The sequence below is a fragment of the Pleurodeles waltl genome, chromosome 6, assembly GCF_031143425.1.
Source record: "Pleurodeles waltl isolate 20211129_DDA chromosome 6, aPleWal1.hap1.20221129, whole genome shotgun sequence".
Lineage (NCBI taxonomy): Eukaryota > Metazoa > Chordata > Amphibia > Caudata > Salamandridae > Pleurodeles > Pleurodeles waltl.
The window spans coordinates 1,006,037,327-1,006,063,170 of record NC_090445.1 but is presented as its reverse complement, the minus strand read 5'-3'; positions in this window follow the sequence as shown (position 1 = coordinate 1,006,063,170).

Below are 25,844 nucleotides of genomic sequence, written 5' to 3'. Positions count from 1 at the left end.
GTGCATTAGCATCATCTGGCATAGGAGCAGGGGCACCGGCAACAGAGGAAGCTGACTCCCACAGGACCCAGGAGGCAGAGTCCACTGACGCTGAGGGAACCAGTGGGACGGAGGGCGAGGGCAGCACCACGGCAGAGACGAGGTGACAACACAGACTCAGATACCTCCTCGGATGGAAGCTCCTTGATGATGGCGGACACCTTTGTGACCACTCCAGCTGCAGGTACAGCCACCACCCCCGTACCAGCACCGCCCTCCCAGAAGCCCCTCAGCGAGTTGCCCATGCCCGCTCATCCAGGAGGGTGGGCATCTCCTTTACCCCAGGCACCTCTGGCCCTGCCCCAGTGAGCCCTGCTGCCCTGAGTGAGGAGGCTATTGACCTCATGAGATCCATCTCTGTAGGGCAGTCAACCATTGTGAATGCCATCCAGGGGCTGGCATTCCAGATGCAGCAATGCAATGAATTCCTGGAAGGCATCCACAGTAGACTGGTGGCCCAACAGAGATCGATCCAGGCTCTGGCCTCCTCTCTGATGGCAGCCATTGTCCCTGTTCCTACTCTCCCCCTCCAACTACCACTTCCCAGTCCCAGTCTCCTCAACCCCAACCCATCCCATGCACACATACAGACAAGCATGCACACACAACAACACACAAGAGTGCACAGTCAAACACAGGCACCACACTTCAACACACAAGCACTCACGCAAACACCAGACATTTGCAGACACAACCACATCCACTGCCTCCACTGCCGCCCCCTCCTCCTCTTTCTCCTCCACCTACTTCACAGTCACATCCACACTCACACCTGCATGCACTGCTACAAAGACTACTACCAGCATAACCACACCAAGCAGCACACACACCTCACTAGCATACGCCTCCACAACATCCATGCACACGTCCCCTGTGTCCTCTCCAACCCTGTCTGTCCCCCCTCCCAAAGCACACAAACGCAAGCACTCAGACACCCAACAGACATCCACCTCACATCAGCACACTCCCCATGCACCTGCAGCCAAGTCTAGCAGACATACTCATCCAACAACCACTCCCTCAACCTACACTCCCATCCCTCCTCCCTCTTCCCGCCCCACCGTCCCTAAAAAGCTTTTCCTTGCCCAACCTGACCTCTTCCCTCCCCACCCCTGTCCTGCCTGTAAGAGCAGGGTCCCAATGACCCAGCCCACCACCTCAGCCAAACAGTCCACACGTGCCTCCTGTGTTATCTGTCTGCATCCCCAGGGATAAGGGTTAAATCATATCTCTGTTCTTGGTTAAACCTTCATGTTTCTAAGTAAACATTATGTGCTGTGTTACACAATTGGTTTTATCAATGATTGTTTGCTAATGTGAGCAGGTGTAGACATGTGCTTCTAATTGGGTGTGGTGTAGACATGTGCTTCTAATTGGGTGTGGTGACTCATACACATGTGGAAACTCAACTGCTTTCCTGGTTGGCTATAAATAGCAGAGTGAAGCATGCCTCCCTGCTTGGCTTTATTTTGCTTCCTGATCTCAGCATTTGATTTGGCAGTCCAGCCCCTGCTGTCATCCTTGTATTCAGGACTTTTGAGGCAATTCTTTTCTTTGTTCCTGTACCAGCTGACAACAGGCATTCCTCCAGCACTCCAGAAAAGACTGCAGCTAAGTGACTAGTATTCTCAAGGACGTTTTTTCTTTGAGCGCTGCGCTTTCCTAGAGCAGCTGGTGTATTTCAGACCTTGTATTTTGGCAGAGTGCTTATCTTGAAGAGACAAATGCATTTCTGAACATTCTACATTATTATTGTAGTTACTTGCCTAAATGTGCTTCAGGAAATCTGCTTGCGCTCAAGTAGTGCAAAAAGTGACAGTGCAATTTTAAAAGAGCATTTATGTGACTGTTCTTTCTCTAATAGCATAATTCTTGGATTTAAATTGTGTCATTCATGCCTGTGTTTCAGGTTTGAGGAATTTGCTTTTGAAGGGTTTTTCACACACAAAGTAAAACCAAACCAAACCAAACTGTGCCATCCTTACTGTTTAAACCCAGAGTGAACATTTGTATTTCTTGAACTGTTTTTGTTCCTTTTAGTTTAACCCTATGCATGCAGGGAAGTTATATGTGATATAATTAATGCCCTTGTTTGTCTTTCTTGTGCATGATAAGTGCAACCACACTTCTAATTGTAGTGTGCAACAGTGAATCTCTGTGAAGCCAGCCCTAGTGTTGCAGTACTTATTGTTATGGTACTCAGTTTGGGTTTTTGGTAATGCAGTGTTAGTAATTGTGGCAACAGTTATTATTATCCAAGAAAAGTGCTGGAGCACCCCGGTGTTCTTCTACCATTCCCGTGCCCATATCAGAAAGAGAGATTCAGTTTCAAGGAAGTTGAGTGCACTAACTCTATTATCACTCTGTCAACAACGACCTACCCTCCCGAACATACAGGGTGCCTGGCTGGACCGGCAAGACGTGGCAGTGTTTTGTCTCTTTCTCTTCCACTCCACCTTTCCTTTTGGGGCACCTGCCGGAGTTTCTGTGTCCACCAGGAAGTGCCGAGAGGTGTTCCAGGACGTCGGGGGCATACCATCGCCCCTGCAGACATCCTGCTTTTCAGGTGAGTGGCCCGTCTCAACAACGCGGACAGTGGAGGCACCTCTGAGTCATGGAGACAAGACAGTGATGGTTCCCAATCCACCAACCAGGAAGGGTAAGGATCCCACAGCCACTGCCATAAAGGGGAAGAAGCCCTCGACTCCTGCCATGAAGGGGAAGGAGGCCGCACCTCCTGCCATGAAGGGAAAGAAGCCCTCGACTCCTGCCATGAAGGGGAAGGAGCCCACACCTCATGCCATGAAGGGGAAGGATGCCGCACCTCCTGCCATGAAGGGAAAGAAGCCCTCAACTCCTGCCATGAAGGGGAAGGAGCCCACACGTCCTGCCATGAAGTTGAAAAAGCCCTCGAAGTCTGCCATGAAGGGGAAGAATCCCTCGACTCCTCCAGAGGCTGCCGCAGTGACACCACCACCACCACCAGTGGTCACGGAGCCCTCACCTCCAGCTGAGGCGGTGCAGCCCACTCCTCCTGCAGAGGCTGCACCTTCACCCGCTGAGACAGTGCAGCCCTCACCTCCAGCAGAGGCTGCCCAGGAGGCACCTTCACCTGCTGACACAGTGCAGCCCTCACCTCCAGCAGAGGCTGGCAGGATGGCACTACCACCAGTGGTAACGGATTCCTCACCTCCAGCTGAGGCAGTGCAGGACACTCCTCCTGCAGAGGCTGCACCTTCACCCGCTGAGAAAGTGTAGCCCACACCTCCAGATGAGACAGTGCAGCCCTCACCTCCGGCAGAGGGCATGTAGACTACCCTCCTGCGAATGCTGTACAACAAAGCCCCTCCAGAACCAGTGGGAAAGTCACTAACCTGAGAGACTGTGGCCTTGCACTCCCCAGCACAGAGAAATGGGCATGGAGCCCCCTCCAGAACCAGTGGGCAAGTGATCCACCTGAGAGACTGTGGCCTTGCACTCCCCAGCACTGAGAAATGGGCATGGAGCCCTCTCCAGAACGACTGGGCAAATCACCCACCTGAGAGACTGCGGCCTTGCACTCCCAGCACAGAGAAATGGGCCTGGATCCCCCTCCAGAACCAGTGGGAAAGTCACCCAGCTGAGAGGCTGTGGCCTTGCACTCCCCAGCACAGAGAAGTGGGCATGAAGCCCCATCCAGAACCAGAGGGCAAGTGCCCCTACTCAGCTGAGGTGCCCCCCACCCCCTTCCCCCTTAGGTGCCTGGCCACTTACAACAAGATGCCCCTGCAGAGTTCTGTGCAGTTGAAGTCAGGAGGCAAGTTGGGCCTTGGACTGTGCCATGTGGCTATGAGGGCCCTTTGTACTTTGGACTGGGCACTGGCCCTTTGTGGACAATTTTACATATTATGTTCATGTGGTGGCTTTTCCCTTACTAATACATTTTCAATACTTACGTAATCTGGTCCATGGTTTATTGCGCTGTGTGTTGTGTGTGATTGGTTTACGTGTGCAGCCGGTTGTTTGTATGGTGTGTGTGTGTGTCACTCTCATTTTCCTCCCTCCCTCCCTTGTGTGCTAGGGTGGCTGAACTCACCGCCGTCGTCTTTGTCGGCGTTGGTGTTCCCAAGGCGGCGGCGGAGTACTCTGTGTACTTGTTGGTGAGTCTTTTGTGTCCTGTGTTCGGTTTCCACCAGGCTTTTGATGGCATTGGCACCGCCTCAGAAATCGTGGCGATGTGCTGTGTCATAATATGGTGGGTGGTACTTTGTCTCCCGCCTGGCTGTTGATGGCGACCGCCATGGTGCATGTGTTAATGCTCTGGCGGATGGCGTGGTACATTGGCTGTCTATGAGAGTTCTCAACACCATGGTTATAATTTGCAGTAATTACCGCCAGCCTGTTGGCGGTATTTCCTCCACTTTACCACTCACCACCAATGTCATAATGAGGGCCTATGTTATATAAAAAAATAAAATGTATTGTACACAACAACATTAGACCAAACACAAAATGTCAGTAATACCCTGGTACCCAAACAGTTGTCAGAATGTTACACAATACTGTTACCCTGCAGAAATCAGCAGTAGTCGCATATAACACATAGGTTATTCATGCTGCAACATAAGCAGTAGTCAGGACACATTACTATAAAAATGCACTTGTCATAAAAGTATTATAAATGACCATACCAGGAACATTAGAAAACATATGGCAAGTCATGAAAACATATTAGCAAAGAATGTCCATAAAAGGAACATTAGTAGACGCCTACGGCACATTATAAAAAGAAACAGGTTAACATATTAGTCCCAGCATGCCCCTTAAAGGAACATGCACAAAACATATGTACATTTAAAAGTACCTATCTTTCTATGTGAACGGCACCTACAGTGCCATAAAGATCAATACGTAAAACTGGGGCCATTTGTTGATTTGAGGGGAGGGGGCGGCACGCAACCCCTCCACTTCAAATATCTGGGCTCCTCCTGGGGCCCGCACCCACCAGGCGCTCCTGGCATCCATAGGCCGCCCTGGGCCACGATTGACCCTCTTGGGGGACCCGAGGTCAGGGCCAAAGGACGGTGGGGGCGTCCGTGCCCCTGGTGCAGTAGCCAAGGGGAGAGGGACTCACTCTCTGCCCAGTGCCCTCGATAATGGTGGCAGCCGCCTGCATCCTCGAGGCACCTGCCAGAAAGGAGAGAGAGGCAAACACCTCCCACTGCAAGCCGCGCTGGAGAGGGCTGTTGCACCTTCCCTGGGCGTCCGGTGGCCTCGGACTGGCCCGCTCTTCTCTACGGGTCACAGCAGCGAAAAGCACCAGAACTGCCTGCTTGTGCCCTGGGGGCGCCTCCTGATGGCCTTCCACACCCCTGGGGCATCACTAAGGGTGCTACTCCTCCTGATTCCTCTCTCTCATGCCCCGGGGACACTTCAAGGAGTGCATATTCGATGCGATCCGAGTTTACAAAACACCCGAGTCACGGCAGTGATTTTTCATAACAAAAATGTCAGCAAGCGCTTACAAAGTGCAGAGGGCCACAAAATCAGAGCGCTTCTCGAGGCGCTATTGATTTAAAAGAAAAGGCACTCATAAGGCTCATCAGGATAATTAAACAAAGCACTCTTCAAGTAGGGGTAACTTACATGTAGTAAGAGGGGAGTTTTGGGCCTGGCAAGTAAATGTAGATGCCAGGTCCTTGTTGCAGTAAACTGTGCGCGCAGGCCCTGTTCTAGCAGGCCTGAGACAGGTTTGAAAGGCTACTTCTCTGGGTGGCGCAAGCAGTGCCTCAGGCCCACTAGTAGCATATAATTTACAGGCCCTGGGTATAGGGATACCACTGAACAAGGGACTTACAGGTAAATTAAATGTGCCAATTAGGTATATGCCAATCATACCAACTTTAGAAGGAAGAGCACCTGCACTCTAGCACTGATCAGCAGTGATAAAGTGCTCAGAGTCCTAGAGTGAACAGCAAGAGGTCAGAAAAATAGGAGGAAGGAGGCAAAAAGTCTGGGGATGAACCTGCAATAAGGGTCAAGTCCAACACGGTGCATTCCTGCTCTTTCAAATTGGCATAGGGCAGTGCAGCAAAAACACTTACAGCGCTGCCCTAAGCCAATTTCTGGAACACCACAACATGGCAGGTCACTGGAACCCTAGGCTCCTGATGTGGAAAAGGGATGCCCCATTGCGCCATGAGGCTAGTGGCTTTTTCATGGGCCCCCCGCAGCCAAATCTGGCTTGGAAAGCAGTGAAATGGAATGTGGGTGACAAAGGATCAATTCCTCACCTGAAAGGAGAGTCAGGTGTTGGGCATGTGAAGTAACACCACTCAGGACCATGTGCAGACCCATGTCCAGAGCTGCATAAGTACTGGCCCAGCGGCCATGTTGTGTTGTCCTGAGCCAGAGGTAAAGGACAGAAATTCTATATATGTTCCACAAACTGTGCATTCCTTTCCTCTCCCCAGTGCAGACGCCCTTATGCCTTCTCATACTCAACATTTTAGCAGGGTGCTTGCACTGCATGCAGTATTTTCTTTGTGCAGGAAGGCATACCTTCCTGCACACTCAAAATCCATGGAGACATTGACCTCTTGCCATCAGTGCAGCAGAATGCAGCACACATTGCAAGTGGCAAAAAGGAGGAGAATCAGTTATTTCCCCTTGTTATACCTGCCTTGGGTAGGCATTTTTACTCATGTCCAGCTTTACCCTTTTTTGAAAATCTGAGAATGAGTCAAAAGTCATGGCGGTTGCGTTTCAAAACTCAGCAGAATGCCCACAGAGTGACCCCCTGGTGCAGACTAAGGTAAAACAGCCATTTTTCAATGCCTTGCCTCATTCCATATTTATGAGGCCATCCAAAGGCATGCAAATAGCCTATGGGTGGCCTCATGTATATGGGTCTGCAATCTGCTCCACTGGTGCATTAAAGCAAGTGTTGCACTGGCAGTACATGCAGTTTGTAAATATGTCCCTTAGTCCCTAGTATTAAAATACATTGCACACAGATACCATAATGTGTGGGGGTAAGCACACAGGTGTAGTCTGTTATTGTAGCCAATACCCCCAATCCTGATAAATAAAATGTCTTAAGGGGGGTAAAGCAAGTGGTGTATAAAATAGTGAGCTGCGAGTTTTGTCAAACAACAGAATGTGTGGGAGACAGGTTGTTCCATGGTAGTGCTATTTAATGTAAGTGTGACTGAGTACTTTGAACTGTCACTGTGTTTGAATGGGGCACATCGCATAACAAGGAGGTGAGAAATTGCATGTGTACTGCAATGTAGCCCGAGCTATACACATGCATTTCTGTGTTTGATATTGTCACACATTTGTTGCAGCTGGGAAGGGATGACATAGAAGAGGGCATAGCTGTACTACATCTAATATGTGATGTGCACCGGGGGAAGATGTAGCACGTGCTAGGAAGGGGATGGAAGAAGAAAAATTGTATCAAAGCAGGAGGATGATAAAATGTGGATCAAGAAGTGACAGGATGAACTAGTTTGCCACAACTATGGGCATGAATCTGTGATTTTATGTTCATGGTGTGAAGTATGGGTATCATTGTGGGCAAACCAGGGTAGGTACATGCCATGCATCATGACAAATACTAGCATGTGTGTGTCCAGCCCACAAATACACACAGCCATGTTTGGCAATTGGAAGTGGTGAATGTAAATGTAGGCTTTGGTGTCACATGTGAGTCAATGTATGATCAGGCTTGCATCTCTGTGTGACAGTAAGTGGAGTCACTGAGCCTAAATGAGCATTGCCAGAAAAGTAATGTGCACATTCAAGTGAGTGGGGATGAGTCTAGCAATGTGTGATACTCAGCAGATAATCAACTCTGGCAACAAGCTATCAACCTATTTTCACTGTGTATATCCCCTTAGAGTTCGCACACAATGGCTACTGTTTAGACAGATAGCACACCCATGGCAAGTAAATGCACTTACACATTCCTGCATTTTAGCAGGATGCTGTGTAGAGTAGTGTGGATGCATCACCAAAATGAACCTTGCACACATGAATGCACAACGTGCATGCCTGACAGCACAACAAGGCAGACTGCCATGTGTGTGTAAGGCTTACAGCGGGATCAAATTGAATATATCAACAAGCACTGTTTACTTAGTAGTGGCAACAGGGGAATGGTAGGTACACTGGTGTCCTGAGACAATGTTGGTGCAATGTGCACAGTGGTGCTATGAATACATGTTAGACATAGCCATCATGAAAAGAAGTGCCAATCACCAAACTGGATGTGTACCTTAACTCAACTTATCTGCACTGGCAGGGCAGGCCAGCAAGCTGTGTAACTGTGTTGTATCATGTGATATGACACAAGTAAAAACTCCCTTGTCACACAGTGGCATGTGAACAATGAAGATGCTGCCACATGAAAAGAAAATACATTGCCAATTGTCCTCAATGCATACAAGTCACATAGGTACCACACAACAATGTTGAGTTGAAATTGAAGTTGAAAGTGAATTAGTTTAAATACTGTGGGGCATATCCATGAGAGGCTTGCGCCACCAAAGTGTCACTTATTTTGATGCTCCAGTGGCACAAGCATCTCAAGCATACCTATAAGCCATGTAAACCCACTATTTGTGACTTTGCATGACCTCATAGATATGGAATAAGGCATGCGCCAGGCATAATGTATGCAAGGGTGGCGGTCCCCCATTAGAAGGCCCGTAAAAATGGCGCAGTGACATTTACAAGCTTTTCCTGTGTCATTTTAGCTTCATTTTTAATGCTTGCCTAAGTCAGGTGTTAAAATGATGCTCCCATAGTTTTCAATGGGCCTCCCTTTACTTTGTAGGATTAACACCATAATTTTTGGCACTGAACCTGCAAAGTGCATCAAAATTGTAAACATGGCGCAACCATGGTGTTGTTAGTTGGCGGTAGGGGCATGCAAGAAAAGTGGAGCATCAAGACTGTTGTGCCACTTTCTTGTAAATATGCCCCTCCTTAAGAACAAGGTCATTAGAGGGGGTTCCACCCAGGATATTCCACCTATACTGCCTGTCAGTTTGCAGCAGACCTCAACCTTTGTGTCTGCACCGCCTGATTTGGAGACTGGAGGCCGACCTTGTACTAAGGCAACAGCAGTTGCGGTACTTCTCCTGGACATGGCTTGGGCAGATTAGGTATCATGCGTTGTTCTCTTTAGGGTAGACAATATGCCTTAGGGAGAAATTTGTGTATTCATGTTTATTGCAAAATGCTAGGATTGTTCGTATTCACATCACTTATTCTCACAATCCTAATTTTGTCCCCTGTCATTATCCTAATCATTGCAGCTCACATATATAATGGTAGATTGAAGTATTTTTTAATAAATGTACTGAAAACTGTTCTGCATCTTCTTTCTTGCCTGTATGTGTGTAAGGGACTCATTTCTAATGAGAGAAAAGGGTAAGGCTTGTTCCACCATGATTTTCCTTGATACGATCTCAGAGTCCCTGTGCTAGGCTTCCAGAAATCACCTTAACTATTTGTGTTTCAGTGACCTGCTGCTAGAAATCCAGAAGGGTTGGGCCAACAGCTGCCAACTAGTGTAGGAGTGACTCAGTCACCTACAATCAGAGGTTTTGCCGCCCCTAATCCAACAGTCTTGTAGAGATACAAGGCTCCTTACAACACATCCAAGGCAGGCACCCTTGCACCATGGTGCATGTGCTGGCGCTAAACACCCACTTGTGTGTTAGCACGGGGGAAAAGACAGGAATGCAATGTTTTCACAAATGGGGTGTATTACTATCCATTCACATTGGCATAGGGCAGCACAGCAAAAAGACTTCCAGTGCTGCCCTTCCCCAATTCCCCATAAATATGGGCCTGTATGTCAGCCAGATAACTACTGTCAACATCTAGCATTGGACAACATTGACAAATATCCATTGTATTGCAAAGGGAGAAACAACTCCTCCTGACCAGCTGCCTGTCCAGGTAGACTAACCTGCTACCAATGACATCTTAGCCCCTGTGGACTATGACACCTTCCAGCAAATCCTGGATTATATTGTCTCACCTTTACCAGGAGTGAGAGGGGCTGACAGCATCACCAGCATTCCAAGGGAACAGCCTGCAACCCAGCCTACCCCATCAGCAAGTCCCAGGCCAGCTCTATATTCTGAGGACCCACAAGTTGTATTTCGATGGCAAGCGGTAGGAGTCCAGCAGCAGAAATTGGATGAGGTTTGGGCAGCGATGGAGACCATTGCAGGTACCATAGAGGGAGTCCGTAGGTGCCTCAGTCACAAAAAGGGCACTTTTGATGCAATTAGAGGACCCTATACTCCACTTCAGAGATTGGAACAGACCTTGGCTGGCATCGCTGGTACCATGAGACAGAGGCAACAACAACAGCCCTGCCAATGTGACACCAGTGAGGTTGCCACAGAGCTAGGCACCGTACGTAACATCCTATGTGACACTGTTGCTGTGCTGATAAGCCAGCAGGCCCTTATCAGCACTGTGCTGCCTTCCTTGTTGGCACAGGCAAATGTTGCCAGGGAGAGGGGAACCACATCTTCAGCCCTTGATGTGTGAGAGTCTCAGATGCCTCATGCACAAACACCACCACCCTCAGAGGAGGCACACCACACATCAGAGGAGAAAGAAGTGGATTTCCCCACTATAGGCAAAGAATTTCCCAGTAGCATTTGTCTGTGGCACTTGGACAGTTTCCCATTGAACCTGTGTTGAGTAGCATGCCACACTGTTGTCATCTGGCACTCTCTAGTTTGTGATTGGCCACCTGTAGCTGTTATCCATTTTTGGACAGTCAATGTGGCCTCCCACCTCTAATGACAACTTGGATCTTCTCCTCGCTGGAATACACCCCTCCAACACATGTCTCATGACATGTATTCCCATGGACTCTGTCTGGACATCTTAAACTCAAAAACAATGTTGGGGTTGTTTCTGAAATAACTGCGACTGTGATCCTACATATTTACACATGTGAATAAATGTCTTGACTTCAACCTATGTGTTGTATGTCTGTTGATGATTTGACTAAGTAGACCATGATGGATGTTCTGGCCCTAAAGACACTACCTACTACCCAAAGGGAAGTGTGTTTCATAAAGCCATGAACAAATCTACAAAGGCCAAGGGGAAACGTTTATATGAACCCTATATGCATCTAGATGAGCATGTAGTTACTCAAGGTCACAAACATGAAGTGCAACAAGTAGCAGTCAGTCAATGATAGGGGTGAATGAAGTCATAGCACAGGTGGGGAGCACATCCATGGAAACCAGCCAGCAAACAACAATGCTGTGACAATAAAATGATGCAAGGGTGAGTGTGTAAGTGGCTGGCATCAGTGTGTGAGCCTCTGCCTTGAATACTGACAATTATTTGACATGATCATCCATATAACACATGTAGAACAACACACACACACACACACCCACACAAACAAACACACACACACACACACTGCAACAGTATGGGAATACCTGTTTTCGTCTGTGTGCCCATTTACAGCAAGTGTGTCACTTACATTGTACAATCATGTGTGAGGATCACTTAAGTGAATCCATTGCAAACTTGACAGGATTTTCTCTGTAAGTATTTAATCTAGTCACACATGTAAACACACACTGCATGGAAACCCCACAGCATTTGCCTAACACCACCTAACATGTCAACTCCCACACAGTTAATCACAAAGCAGTGGTGAAAGTAGAAAACAAACTTTATTTATGTCTAGATAAAACCTATAAAATATAAACCTAACTATACTACCTTAGCGTACCTATCCTAACTGAAATATTCCTAAACTAACCTATGCTAACTAACCTACACTAACTTAACTAAAACCTACCTTAACATACCTAACCTTAACTTTTACTACTCTACACATATACCACAACAGAAATGTTCAACATCAACCCCCCCCACCACTTCCCTTAACCCCTTGGGTGCCCTGGATGTAATGGTTATGCCCTCTGCACAGCAGCAGTAACCATTACGTCCTGCACATGGCCAACGTGGGGAGTGCTAGCGTTCCTCCCATGGGCCTCACACCCACCTCCCCTGGGCAGGGATGGCAGAGGAAGCAGTTCCCCTCCCAACCCCCGACTCCCTTCACCCCCCAAGTGACGTCTGATGACGTCAGTGCGCATTGCACACTGACCTCATTAGAGGTCACCCCCATCTGATTGGAAGCATGGCTTCCAGCATGATCCGAGGAGAAACTGATTTGTTTCTCCTCGGACAGGGGAAAGGGGGCAGGTCAGAGAGTCATAAAAGGAAAGGAAAGGCTAAAGGAATGTCCACTAGACACTAAGGGAGTTTTGCTTGCTTTCATAAACACATGAGGGGAGCGGCCCCTTGGGCAGGGTCAGTCCCCAAGGGGGGGCATTTTTTTATAAGGCTATTTCTGCCCCAATGGGTCCAACTTTATATTAGGCCATCGGCCTATTTTTATTAGGCCAATCTGCCCCGAAGGGGAGCAGAAACCACTAGATACCAGGGATGTTTTTTTTCTTTTTTTACATTTTACATAAGAGCAACTTCTTAGGCAAGGATCGCTCCCCGGGGGGGGGGCATAGTATATTAGGCCATTTCTGTCCCCCCTTGGGGGCAGATCGTCCTACTTTTATTAGGGCAATCTGCCCTTAAAAGGGCAGAAACCACTAGACACCAGGGATTTAAAAAAAAACAAATTACATAAGGGGAGCTAACCCCTTAGGCAAGGGTCGCCATTGGGTGGGGCATATTATATTAGGCCATTTCTGCCCCCCCCCCCATGGGGGCAGATAGGCCTATTTCTATTTGGCCCAACTGCCCCCAAGGGTAGAAGAAACCACTTAGGCACCAGGGATTGTTGTGTGTGTGTTTTGTTTGGGGAGCGGCCCCTTGAGCAAGGGTCACTTCCCATGGGGGCACATTACTGTTGGCCTTTTATGCACCCCTTGGGGGCAGATTGGCCTATTTTTATTAGGCCCTTCTGCCCCCAAAGGGGCAGAAACCACTTAGACACTAAGGATCGTGTCTGTGTGTTTTGTTTGGGGAGGCGGCCCCTTCAGAAAGGGTCACTCCCCATGGGGGCACATTACTGATGGCCATTTCTGCCCCCCCCTGGGAGAAGATTGGCCTACTTTTGTAAGGCCCATCTGCCCTCAAGAGGGGCAGAAAGCCCACTAGACACCAGGGAAGATTTTTTTTTATAAAAAAAGAGGGTGGGGATTTGGCCATACCCTAACCACTAATAAAGGGGGACAAAGTTGTTCTGCCCATCGGTGGGCAGATGGGGTAATTACCCCTGATCCACCCCCAGGGGAAGGGAGGGGCAGAAAGCCTACTAGATGGCAGGGAATTAAAACAAAATGGAGGGTTGGGATTTGCCAACCAGCATGGGCATGGTTATGCCCCCACCCCAACTGAAGAGGGTAACAGTCTTTCAGTCCCCCCGCAAACTAAAAGATCTTATCCCAACGGCAAGTCAGGGGGCATTTGATTATTTTGGATTTTGATTTTACATTTGGGCCAAAAGAGCTTAACTAACTCTCAATATCGTTCACTTGGAATGGTGAGCAGCTGCACTTTTTGGACTTTAAGACTCTGCCACCTAGAAAAATCTACCAGACCTGGACACATTTGAAAACTAAGGCCCATATTTATACTTTTTTAGAGCCGCATTTGCGTCGTTTTTTGACGCCAAATAGGCGCAAACTTTCAAAATTCAATTGTATTTTGTAAGTTCGCGCCGATTTTGCGTAAAAAAACGACGCAAATGCGGCGCTAAAAAAGTATAAATATGGGCCTAAACATCTGGGGGAGTCCAGGGTGGTGTGCTTCACATGCAACCCACACCATTTTATTTACCCGTAGTGCCCTGCAAACCTCCAACTTTGCTTGAAATCACGCATTTTCCCTACATTTTTGTGATGGAACCTTCCCAAATCTGCAGGAATCCACAACATTCCTACCACCCAGCATTGTCGCATCAGTACAGAAAAGAATTCTGCACCACTTGTCAGCCTAATTGTTTTTTTTTTTCAAACTGCCCTTTTGGACCCGCTTCGGTTCCCTCTCAATTTCAACATGTTTTTAGCCCTTCCCTGTCACGGGCACTTAGCCCACCTACACAAGTGAGGTATCATTCTTATCGGGAGATTGAGGGGAACATTGGGTGGTAGGAAATTTGTGCCGGTGCTGTGAGGAAAATTTGATTTTTTGTACCTAAATTTGAGGTTTGCTGAGGATTCTGGGTAAGAAAACACTGGGGGATCCATGCAAGCTACACCTCCCTGGACTCCCACGGGTGTCTAATTTTCAGAAATGTCTGGGTTTGGTAAGTTTCCTTAGATGGCTGCTGAGCCCAAGACCAAAAACGCAGGTGCACCCCCTTGCAAAAACAGGTAGTTTTGTAATAGATAATTTTGATGTGTCCATGTTGTGTTTAGGACCCTTCCCTGTCATGGGCAATTGGCCTACCCACACAAATGAGGTACCATTTTTATCAGGGGATGCGGGTAAATGCTGGGTGGAAGGAAGTTTGTGCCTCCCCTCGGATTCCAGAACTACCAATCACTGAAATGTGAGGAAAAAAGTATTTTTTAGCCACATTTTGAGGTTTGCAAAGCATTCAGGGTAACAGAACTCAGTGACACCCCCACAAGTCACCCCCATCCTGGATTCCCCTAGGTGTCTAGTTTAAAAAAGGAGTGAACGAGTCAGTCCCCTGCAACTATAGGCACCTCGACCTTGGACTGTTTTTGGATCCTACTGACTCCTCAAGGCTCTGCAACACAGGTGGGAATTCTCTGGCGCTCTAGAGGTCTGATCTGTCTTCTCTGCAACTGAGAAGACAATGGTCACTCGTTGGAGCTGCTGGGCCAGAACCCCTGTGCAACGCATCTGTTGTCATCACCAAGGCTTGTTGACTCTTCAGTTCAAAGACCTCCTAGCTCCAAGAAGCCCCAGCCTCAAGTACCACACAGCTCCAAGACCGACATAGTCCCTGCAACGTGGGCATCCATCTTCTTTGTGCTGCTGAGGCAGCCTCGTGACTCTCTGTGCTTGCTGCCAGAGTGTCCATCTGGGGTCTGCTTTGATTCCTACTGCCTCTCCTCACTGCTGAGACCTGGTCCTGACTTACCTGTAAAGGTTGAATCCCTCTGCCTTGCTGGTCCCAACTACTGCAACTCGTTGTGCAACACTCCTTTTGCATTTGCCAAGACTTGTTGGTGGTCCTACTGACCACTGACACCTTATCATTCAACAACTGGACTCCTGGGATTCTTGTACATCACCTGGATGCCCCAGCTGCATCTTCACGACAACCATCACACAGAGAAGGGTGGGCATTGCCTTCCTGCACCCCGTAGGCGTCTCTGGGTGCTCTGGACTCAGTCCCCTCTTTTCACAGCTACTCCTTGTCTAGAATCCACTGTGGGTTCCACCGACCTTGCCCATGGGTCACTATAGCAGCTGGACAGCCGAGGTCTTCCACAGAAGGTTCCAACACAAATTCAGGCCTATGCACCTGGGCTCCCTGTTGTAGGTACTCCACTTCTCAAGGTATCCGCAGGTGGGAGCACTCTTGAACCTTCTTTGCTCCAACGAGTTTTCTCTGGCCCTCTGAGAAGGGTCCGTTTCTTACCTTTTCCTAACCACAACTTACCAAATGTTATCCTATGGGACACCTGTCACTATATAACACCTCTGCACATGGGCTCCTGGGGAATGCCTGCTACTTACCTCTGATGATTTTAATACTTCCCCAGTCCTTAGGATTTTTATATGTAAGTCTTGGTTAGCTCTACCTTTATTTGCCTATTTTTTTAGTATATGGTTTGCCCCCTATAAGGGCCCATGGTATTATATGCTGGTACCTACCTGTTCTGAAATATATTTTTGTGAGTTCAAATCTCCGGTTAGGAGATATACCAAAGTTAGTTTAGTGCCCGTGTGTTAATAAATAATACTTTATTTTTTTAACATTTGGTGTGGTTATTTCTTATGTCTAAATCATTGACTGACTTTGTGGTTATTGCAGTTGCTTGACACCCTCTCTGATAAGCCTTAGCTGCTCTCCACAGCTACCCTTTGAGACCTTTGGTTAATAGAAACCGCTAACACTATCACTAAAGGTTGCCTCGACTCAGTGTAGGGTACCTCACCCATAGGTCAATTTGTGAATCTGTAGAGACAGTCATCCATGTCTGGGGCCTACACTGGCATTGAATGGCACACATGGCCATTCTAAAGTATTATTCCTGACACTTTATAAAACAGACACATATACTGGCATATGTGACACACTGATTTACAAAAATACATTTCTCACACTATCCAGTTAATGATGAGTCTTGACTGAAAGAGAGGGTAGGTACGCTAATGAGGAGACACTTATCTCACACTTCTCTATTGTGTTGATGTAGAACTAACATTGGGTTTTCTGTACTACAACTTGTCTTATTTTTCATCCTTTACCCAGTGCAGATGACATGGTCCCATTCATTCACAGAGACTGAAATGTAACTAGTAGTCACTGATGTTCGGTAGCTACTGCCAATGATAGAGCAGTGAGTGCATTTCAATTTGGAATTTCATTGTCTACATGTTGCAGTATATTGGGAAAGTTATGTGGCAGGAGACAAGAGCCCAGATATACAGTAATGTGGCACTGTACAGTGCAGCACTGTACTGCGTCACCGTGAAAGGACTGTGTAGGACATATCTGACACCATACAGCATAGTCCTGACTTTTCAAGCAGCATTGGCACACAATGGGCTGCATAGCACTAACACACGCACAATTGCAACATGGGGATTGAGTGGCTGCAATCCTTGTGAGATTTACTTTGTACATGAGGGGCCACCTTCATGCACCACATGAACCCTTGCAGGCCTGATTGTCTATGTCTGTGTGCCACGGACTGCATCGCACACAGGTGGCTTGAGTGTCTTGGATGACTCAAGTAATTTACCCGTGGGATACATGACCTGGGGAGGGCAATTGATTGTATAGATTTCACAGTTTACCTAGTGCGGGATACACTTCATGCCTCATGAACCATGAGAGTTACATGAGGACACAAAGACAACAGTCATTGAAGTTCTTCCTCGTATACAGTGATGCATCACAGCATTTTTACTAGTGTTGCATTGCTCAGGTTCTTTCCACTATTAATAGGCACACACAGGAGCATATTTACCAGGAATTGGCATAGGGCAGTGCAGCAAGCCTTTCTGCTGTGCTACCCTACGCCAATTAGAAAGGGCAGAAATGCACGGTATGTAAAAAATGCAGTGCATTTCTGTCCTTTCTCCCTGCCCTGGGCTGCAAAGTGCTGCCTTGTGCCATGGTGCAAGGGTGTCTGCATTGTTGGCAGAAATGTTTTTTGTGCAAGAACAGACAATTTGCTGCACAAAATAAATCCAGAGAGGCATTTTCCTCTACGTCTGCTGCAGAATGCAGCAAACATAGAAAGAGGAAACAATGAAGAGAAAGAATGATAATGATGAGATGATGATCAAAGAGCCATGTCTTGAGGCATTTCCTGATTGTCAGGAGGTCCTGGGTCTGGCGAAGGTGGAGCGGTAGGGAGTTCCAGGTCTTGGCGGCTAGGTGGGAAAATGATCTTCCTCCGGTGGTTGTGCGGTGGATGCGGGGGACGGTGGCGAGGGCGAAGCTGGCGGAGCGAAGATTGCGGGTCGGGTGTGGAAGGGGAGTCTGTCGTTGAGGTAGGCTGGACCTGTGTTGTGGAGGGCTTTGTGTGCGTGGGTGAGGAGTATGAAGGTGATCCTCTTTGATACAGGTAGCCAGTGTAGGTCTCTGAGGAGGGGGGAGATGTGGTTGTGGCGTGGGATGTCAAGAATGAGGCGGGCGGAAGCGTTCTGGACTCGTTGCAGCTTCATTTGGAGTTTGGCCATTGTTCCTGCATATAGAGCATTTCCGTAGTTCAATCGGCTGCTGACCAGGACGTGGGTGACAGTTTTCCTGGTTTCGACAGGAATCCACTTGAAGATCTTACAGAGCATAGGGAGAGTGTTGTAGCAGGAAGAGGAGATTGTGTTGACCTGCCGAGTCATGCTGAGTGTGGAGTCCAGGATGAATCCCAGGTTGCATGCGTGGGTGGTGGGCGAGGGTGCGGTTCCTAGGGAGGTGGGCCACCAGGAGTTGTTCCATGCTGAGGGGTTGGCGCCAAAGATAAGGATCTCTGTCTTGTCCGTGTTTAACTTGAGGCGGCTTGATTCCATCCAGTTGGCGATAGCGTGAAGTCCGTTGTGGAGGTTGTTCTTTGCAGTTGTAGGGTCTTTCATGAGGGAGAGGATCAGCTAGGTGTCGTCAGCGTAGGTTATTATGTTGATGTGGTGGGTTCATGTGATGTTGGTGAGTGGGGCCATGTAAACGTTGAAAAGTGTTGGGCTGAGAGATGATCCCTGGGGGATGCCACATATGATCTTGGAGGCTTCTGACTGGAACAGTGGAAGACGGACTCTCTGGGTTCTGCCGGCGAGAAATGATGAGATCCATTCGAGAGCCTTGTCGCGGATTCCGGCGTTGTGAAGGCGTGTGCGGAGAGTGTGATAACATACCATGTCGAAGGATGTGGAGAGGTCCAGGAGGATAAGTGCCGATGTTTCTCCTTCGTCGAGCATGGTGCTGATGTCATCTGTGGCATCAATGAGTGCGGTCTCGGTGCTGTGGTTTTTGCGGAATACAGATTGGGAGGTGTTGAGTGCCTTGCTGTCTTCCAGGAACCGGGATAATTGCCTGTTCACGTTTTTTTCGATGACCTTAGCTGGGAATGGGAGGAGGGGGATCAGCAGGTAGATCTTGGGGTCATCTGGGTCTGCCTTGTGCTTCTTCAGTAGGGTGTTGACTTCTGTGTGTTTGCAGGTTTCTGGGAAGGTGGCTGACTCGAAGGAGCTGTTGATGGTGTCGCAGAGGTGGGGAGCGATGATGTTGCTTGCTTTATTGAAGATGTGCTGTGGGCAGGGATCTGATGGTGAGCCGGAGTGGATGGAGGCCATGGTGTTAGCGATGTCTTCTTTGTTGACGAGGATCCACATGGGGAGGAGGTCGGTGTTGTTTGGGGCATTGGGTTCGTGGGTGTCTGTGGTCAGTTTGTGGGTCTGGGGGTTGAAGCTTTTGTGGATTTCTTCTATCTTTCGACAGAAATGGGTTGCAAGGAAATTGCAGAACTCCTGTGATGGCGGGGGTTCGTTGGAGCAGGTCCTGGGGATGGAGAGCTCTTTGATAATGCCGAAGAGCTCTTTACTGTTGTGAGCGTTGGTGTTTATATGGTTTTTGCAGTGGGTCCTTTTGATGATGGGGCCGCTTACAGTTTTGCCCCATTCCTGGGTTTAAGGGTTTCTGAACATCTGTATATTGTCAAAACTTGTGTGTGGTGTGTGGAAACACCCACCGCAACTCCCATGGTACACATCCTGGACAGATTGTAAGGCAAAGCAGCAGCTTGAGCGGCGTTGCCTTACACATCATCTATGAAGTCATGAAAACACACAAAAAGTGGGTTTGCGTGGGCTTGTAGATATGGGCCTGCACTAAACACCGCTGGTGCGCCACAAAAAGTAATGCGCCGGTAGCACATGGCATCTTGTAATTATGCCTCACAGTGACTTAGCAAGTCTTAACATGTGTGACTTGCGGGTTTGCATTGCCCATATGCCATGATGTAAGCTTCCAGTACGAGGCGCCCCCTCCAAAATATAGGAATAGATAGGAAACACAAGATGGCTATTTTGCCATGCATTATTTACTGTTCTTTTCTTGTACTTCAGATATACTTTCCAACCAGTAGACCAATCCTTATGCAGGCTACCTAAAAGTGACACATTGGCCCTAATGTGTCGCTTTGCTAATATGGAGCACAGGATGTGCTACTGCTAGACGGCGTGGAGCGCTAAACTTCACTCAAAAACTTTATTTATCTCGCCTACCTCTTCAATTCTTCTTTCAACTTCTGTAGCTTTCATTCTGATTAGCTCGTGTTTCTCCCATTACCAAATCAGCGGCGGCTTGTACCCTTTGAAAGTGGTGGGGCAAGTGAAGTGCCCAACCACTTCCCAAAAAAGAAAGAAAAAAAACTCCCTCCAAAAGCCAAATGTAAAACACCACTCTTTCCAAAAGCCCGAACCATGCCACCAAATACAACATAAACACAGCCATTACACTTACATGCATCACACATACATGCACTACACACATGCATTCAACTTTTCAAATAAATAAAATAAACTGTACTTACCCACAGGCTGTGCATCCTCCTCCGTGTTCTTCTGCTCTCTGATAGAGGAAGAGCTCCCCTAACCAATCCAGACACTGCTGTCATGCTGTTAACCAGCATGAGAACGGTGCCTTGATTGGATGGAGCGGTCTGGCTTGATGCTCCTACAGGCCATAGAGGCCTGTGCTTGGTCTCCATCCAACTGTCTTAAGGCAGCTGTGTGGAGAGCTTCAAAGTGTGCATGTCACTTTGGCCAGTGCAAAACAGCTAGCCAAAGTGGCATGTGCCATTTGCAGCGTCAAGTAAAGGCACTGCCCTATCCCTTTGCTGAAGGCAGAGGCACAGGTCAAAAATAAAAAAAATAGCAATGAAACCTTTTCATTGCCATTTTATTTTTGCCTGCACTGCTCGCAGTGGGTTACCCTCGAGAACAAACCACCTCTGTACCAAACACCTCTATCTGGCCATTTGCTCTTCCTCATCTATATCTCTATCTCCTGTCTCTCTATATATTCCACCTCATACTACATCATTCATTTTATCCCTTAGTCCTTCAAACGCAAGTCCCTGCTGAGCCAGACAATTGGACACATAGAAAGAGGAGAGGAGGGACAAAGCGGTAGGAAGAGCATTGAAGAGAAAATTATCAGATTTCATGGAATGGAATTATGAAAATACTCCACATATTGTTTTGATTTTCTCTATCTACAAGTGTAAATGCCATGTGGGATGGGGAGTTTATTTGTGAATAACAATGTCTAGCAATTTAAACTACAATTGCAAGTGCTATTTGCGTGGTTGGAGGATGTAAGGAAATGCCTCCTTGGCATGGTTACCCCCTGACTTTTTGCCTTTGCTGATGCTATGTTTTGAATTGAAAGTGTGCTGAGGCCTGCTAACCAGTCCCCAGCACCAGTGTTCTTTCACTAACCTGTACTTTTGTTTACACAATTGGCACACCCTGGAATCCAGGTAAGTCCCTTGTAACTGGTACCCATGGTACCAAGGGCCCTGATGCCAGGGAAGGTCTCTAAGGGCTGCAGCATATCTTATGCCACCCTGGGGACCCCTCACTCAGCACAGACACACTGCTTGCCAGCTTGTGTGTGCTGGTGAGGACAAAACAAGTAAGTCGACATGGCACTCCCCTCAGGGTGCCATGCCAACCTCACACTGCCTATGCAGTATAGATAAGTCACCCCTCTAGCAGGCCTTACAGCCCTAAGGCAGGGTGCACTATACCATAGGTGAGGGCACCAGTGCATGAGCACTGTGCCCCTACAGTGTCTAAGCCAAACCTTAGACATTGTAAGTGCAGGGTAGCCATAAGAGTATATGGTCTGGGAGTCTGTCAAACACGAACTCCACAGCACCATAATGGCTACACTGAAAACTGGGAAGTTTGGTATCAAACTTCTCAGCACAATAAATGCACACTGATGCCAGTGTACATTTTATTGTAAAATACACCCCAGAGGGCACCTTAGAGGTGCCCCCTGAAACCTTAACCAACTACCTGTGTAGGCTGACTGGTTTTAGCAGCCTGCCACACTCGAGACATGTTGCTGGCCACATGGGGAGAGTGCCTTTGTCACTCTGTGGCTAGTAACAAAGCCTGCACTGGGTGGAGATGCTTATCACCTCCCCCTTGCAGGAGCTGTAACACCTGGCGGTGAGCCTCAAAGGCTCACCCCCTTTGTTACAGCACCACAGGGCATTCCAGCTAGTGGAGTTGCCCGCCCCCTCCGGCCACGGCCCCACTTTTGGCGGCAAGGCCGGAGGAGATAATGAGAAAAACAAGGAGGAGTCACTGGCCAGTCAGGACAGCCCCTAAGGCAACCTGAGCTGAAGTGACTCTGACTTTTAGGAATCCTCCATCTTGCAGATGGAGGATCCCCCCAATAGGGATAGGAATGTGATCCCCTCCCCTTGGGAGGAGGCACAAAGAGGGTGTAGCCACCCTCAGGGCTAGTAGCCATTGGCTACTGCCCTCCCTGACCTAAACACACCCCTAAGTTCTGTATTCAGGGACTCCCCTGAACCTAGGAACTCAGATTCCTGCAACCTAAGAAGAAGAGGACTGCTGAGCTGAAAAACTCTGCAGAGAAGACAGAGACACCAACTGCCTTGGCCCCAGCCCTACCGGCCTGTCTCCCCCCTTCGGAAGAAAACTGCTCCAGCGACGCTTTCCCCAGGACCAGCGACCTCTGAATCCTCAGAGGACTGTCCTCCTCTAAAAGGACCAAGAAACTCCTGAGAACAGTGGCCCTGTTCACCCAAGACTGCAACTTTGTTTCCAAAGAAGCAACTTAAAGACAACTGCATTTCCCGCCAGAAGCGTGAGACTTGCAACTCTGCACCCGACGCCCCCGGCTCGACTTGTGGAGAAACAACACCCCAGGGAGGACTCCCCGGCGACTCCGAGACTGTGAGTAACCAAAGTTGCCCCCCCTCAGCCCCCACAGCGACGCCTGCAGAGGGAATCCCGAGGCTCCCCCTGACCGAGACTGCCTGACTCTCAGATCCCGACGCCTGGAAAAGACCCTGCGCCCGCAGCCCCCAGGACCTAAAGGATCGGAACTCCAGTGCAGGAGTGACCCCCAGGAGGCCCTCTCCCTTGCCCAGGTGGTGGCTACCCCGAGGAGCCCCCCTCTTGCCTGCCTGCATCGCTGAAGAGACCCCTTGGTCTCCCATTGATTCCAATTGAAAACCCGACGTGTGTTTGCACACTGCACCCGGCCGCCCCCGTGTTGCTGAGGGTGTACTTTTTGTGCTAACTTGTGTCCCCCCCGGTGCCCTACAAAACCCCCCTGGTCTGCCCTCCGAAGACACGGGTACTTACCTGCTGGCAGACTGGAACCGGGGCACCCCCTTCTCCATTGAAGCCTATGTGTTTTGGGCACCACTTTGAACTCTGCACCTGACCGGCCCTGAGCTGCTGGTGTGGTAACTTTGGGGTTGCTCTGAACCCCCAACGGTGGGCTACCTTGGACCCAAACTTGAACCCCGTAGGTGGTTTACTTACCTGCAAGAACTAACAATTACTTACCTCCCCTAGGAACTGTGAAAATTGCACTGTCTAGTTTTAAAATAGCTATATGTGTTTTATTTGAAAAGTATATATGCTATTGTGATTATTCAAAGTTCCTAAAGTACTTACCTGCAATACCTTTCATGCAAAGTATTACATGTAGAATTTGAACCTGTGGTTCTTAAAATAAACTAAGAAAATATATTTTTCTATGCAAAAACCTATTGGCCTGGAATTGTCTCTGAGTATGTGTTCCTCATTTATTGCCTGTGTGTATGTACAACAAATGCTTAACACTACTCCTTTGATAAACCTACTTCTCGACCACACTACCACAAAATAGAGCATTAGAATTATCTCTTTTTGCCACTATCTTACCTCTAAGGGGAACCCTTGGACTCTGTGCATACTATTCCTTACTTTGAAATAGTGCATACAGAGCCAACTTCCTACTGAGGATCTCACTGCAAATGTCATATTTTGTCTTAATCAAGTGTCTCAAATTAAACATCCTTCTTCCCTATGCAAAAACATTCCACTACTAACATGATTTTGAGTGTGATGACGTCCATTCAGTTATTATTTCTAATTGGTTTGTTTTCCTGAGCCACATGTTTTGGTCAGACTGTGTCCTGTATTTTATGAAGGATTAACCATTATTAGCTGTCATGTATGCTGGGTCAGTCCTTGCTGTAGTGTATGGTGTGCTGGCAGTGCCTTCTTTGGTGTATTGCTTCCATAGGCGCGGAAAGTAGGGGCCCCGGTGGTGTTGAAACATCCTCAAAATAACTATGCCAGAGTCTAGAAGGTGAATGAATGCCTTTAGATTTTGCTTCTATCTTTGCTGTGTTTCAAAGACAGGTGTTAAATGTCAGGCAATATCTTCTGGCACATAGCTGTTTATTCTTTTAACAGGGAGACTTACTTCCTTTGGCTGCAAAGTGAGATGATTTTGTAAAATAATGTATGTGTCAAACTTGCAGGGTTACAGGGAGTGTGATCGGAAAGGCTGTACAACGTCAGTGTTTTCTAGCAGACAATAACATTTAAATTCCTGTAAATGAACTGTACAAATGTTTTCAGCATATATCAGCAGTTCAGAAACACAAATGAAGCACATTTCTTTTGCAGTTCTGAAACGTGATGGAAATAAAGATTTTAACAGGTCTAAAACAAATCAGGACATTTATTTCAGGAAAGGCAATATTCATACATTATTCTTTGTGTGCTGTTTAGCAATATAATTATATGTCTGTCAAAATGTAGTGGCTATTTCATTGTGCTGTCTATAAATTGATACTCTGCTTCCATACCATGTTTTAGTAATATATCTGTGACAGTGTTCTCCAAAAAGCACCACCAGCCACATACTCCACCCTTCCCACTCTCTGCTGAATAGCCGTCACTCATTTCTGACACTTGTTCTTTCTTCGATTTTTCTCAATCCTTAAGACTTCAAACATTGATGGCAGCAACTTACTCAAAACTGTTCCAGCACCACTGCTTGCTTCAGTACCGGACTATGAGTGCATGGTGTATGCAAAACAGAAGTGCATAGAGGGGGTTCTGTGGATCTCTTAGTACTAGAATACCATGGCGTACTGCAAGTCGTGACAGGCGTGATGTAAAAAAAGCTAATTTGATGTTCCGAAGCTTAGAGTCCAGCTTGAAGGGTACCAGTAAGAGCTCTATGGATGTCTCTCCAGTGGCATAATGGTGAACGCTGGGGGTGAAGTCATACGTGGTCTGTTAGGGTTTCATTACTTGTGTAGGATTTTTGTAAAGCCCTACTAACCAGTCTCCGTAGGCTACAGAGGTGGGGTAGTGATGAACAAAAGGCTCTTTACCAGAGATGGATGGATGGATGGATGTTTCAGTTCTGGCACAACAGTCCAAAATGCAGACCAGGTCGCAAGACCTTGATCTAGCTAAGAGCAAACACAAGGAGGCGAACAAAGAATATTGAGTGGATTAAATAAAAGAAGGTGTCACATCTTCACCATAGTTTTATATATGCTACAGTGTGCCTTCAAAGGTTACTTGCACCATTTATACGTCATCAAGTCTTGTATATGGACATTGCTTTCCGCAATGCAAGAACATCAACAAGGTGCAGATACATGGCAAAAATATATTGTCACTGTGTATATGTGACACCGTAAAGCTACGCTACATCACCCTGTCACAAAGCTCACATACACATGCCCCTTTGTTGGTATACCCAACACTTTGCCTGTGGTTGGTTCACCCCGAAGAATACAGCTTCTTATGTGGCTGCCTCTTTATTATGATGGCCAGCTCCTCCCAATGTAACACTTTTCACTTTTCCATACGATACATGTGACAGTAAGATGTTCTGAGTCTGTCTTCGCAGAGAAGTATTCGGTTTGCTAGTAATCATGGGTATCCATTTTGAACTGTTTTTCTGTGAACAATGCACTATAAATAGTAGATTTGAAAATAAAGTAACACTTATATAGAACTCACAAAACTCCACACATATTTGTTCAAGGAAGACATGCAGCCTTTCAAGATTCGACATTAGGGTA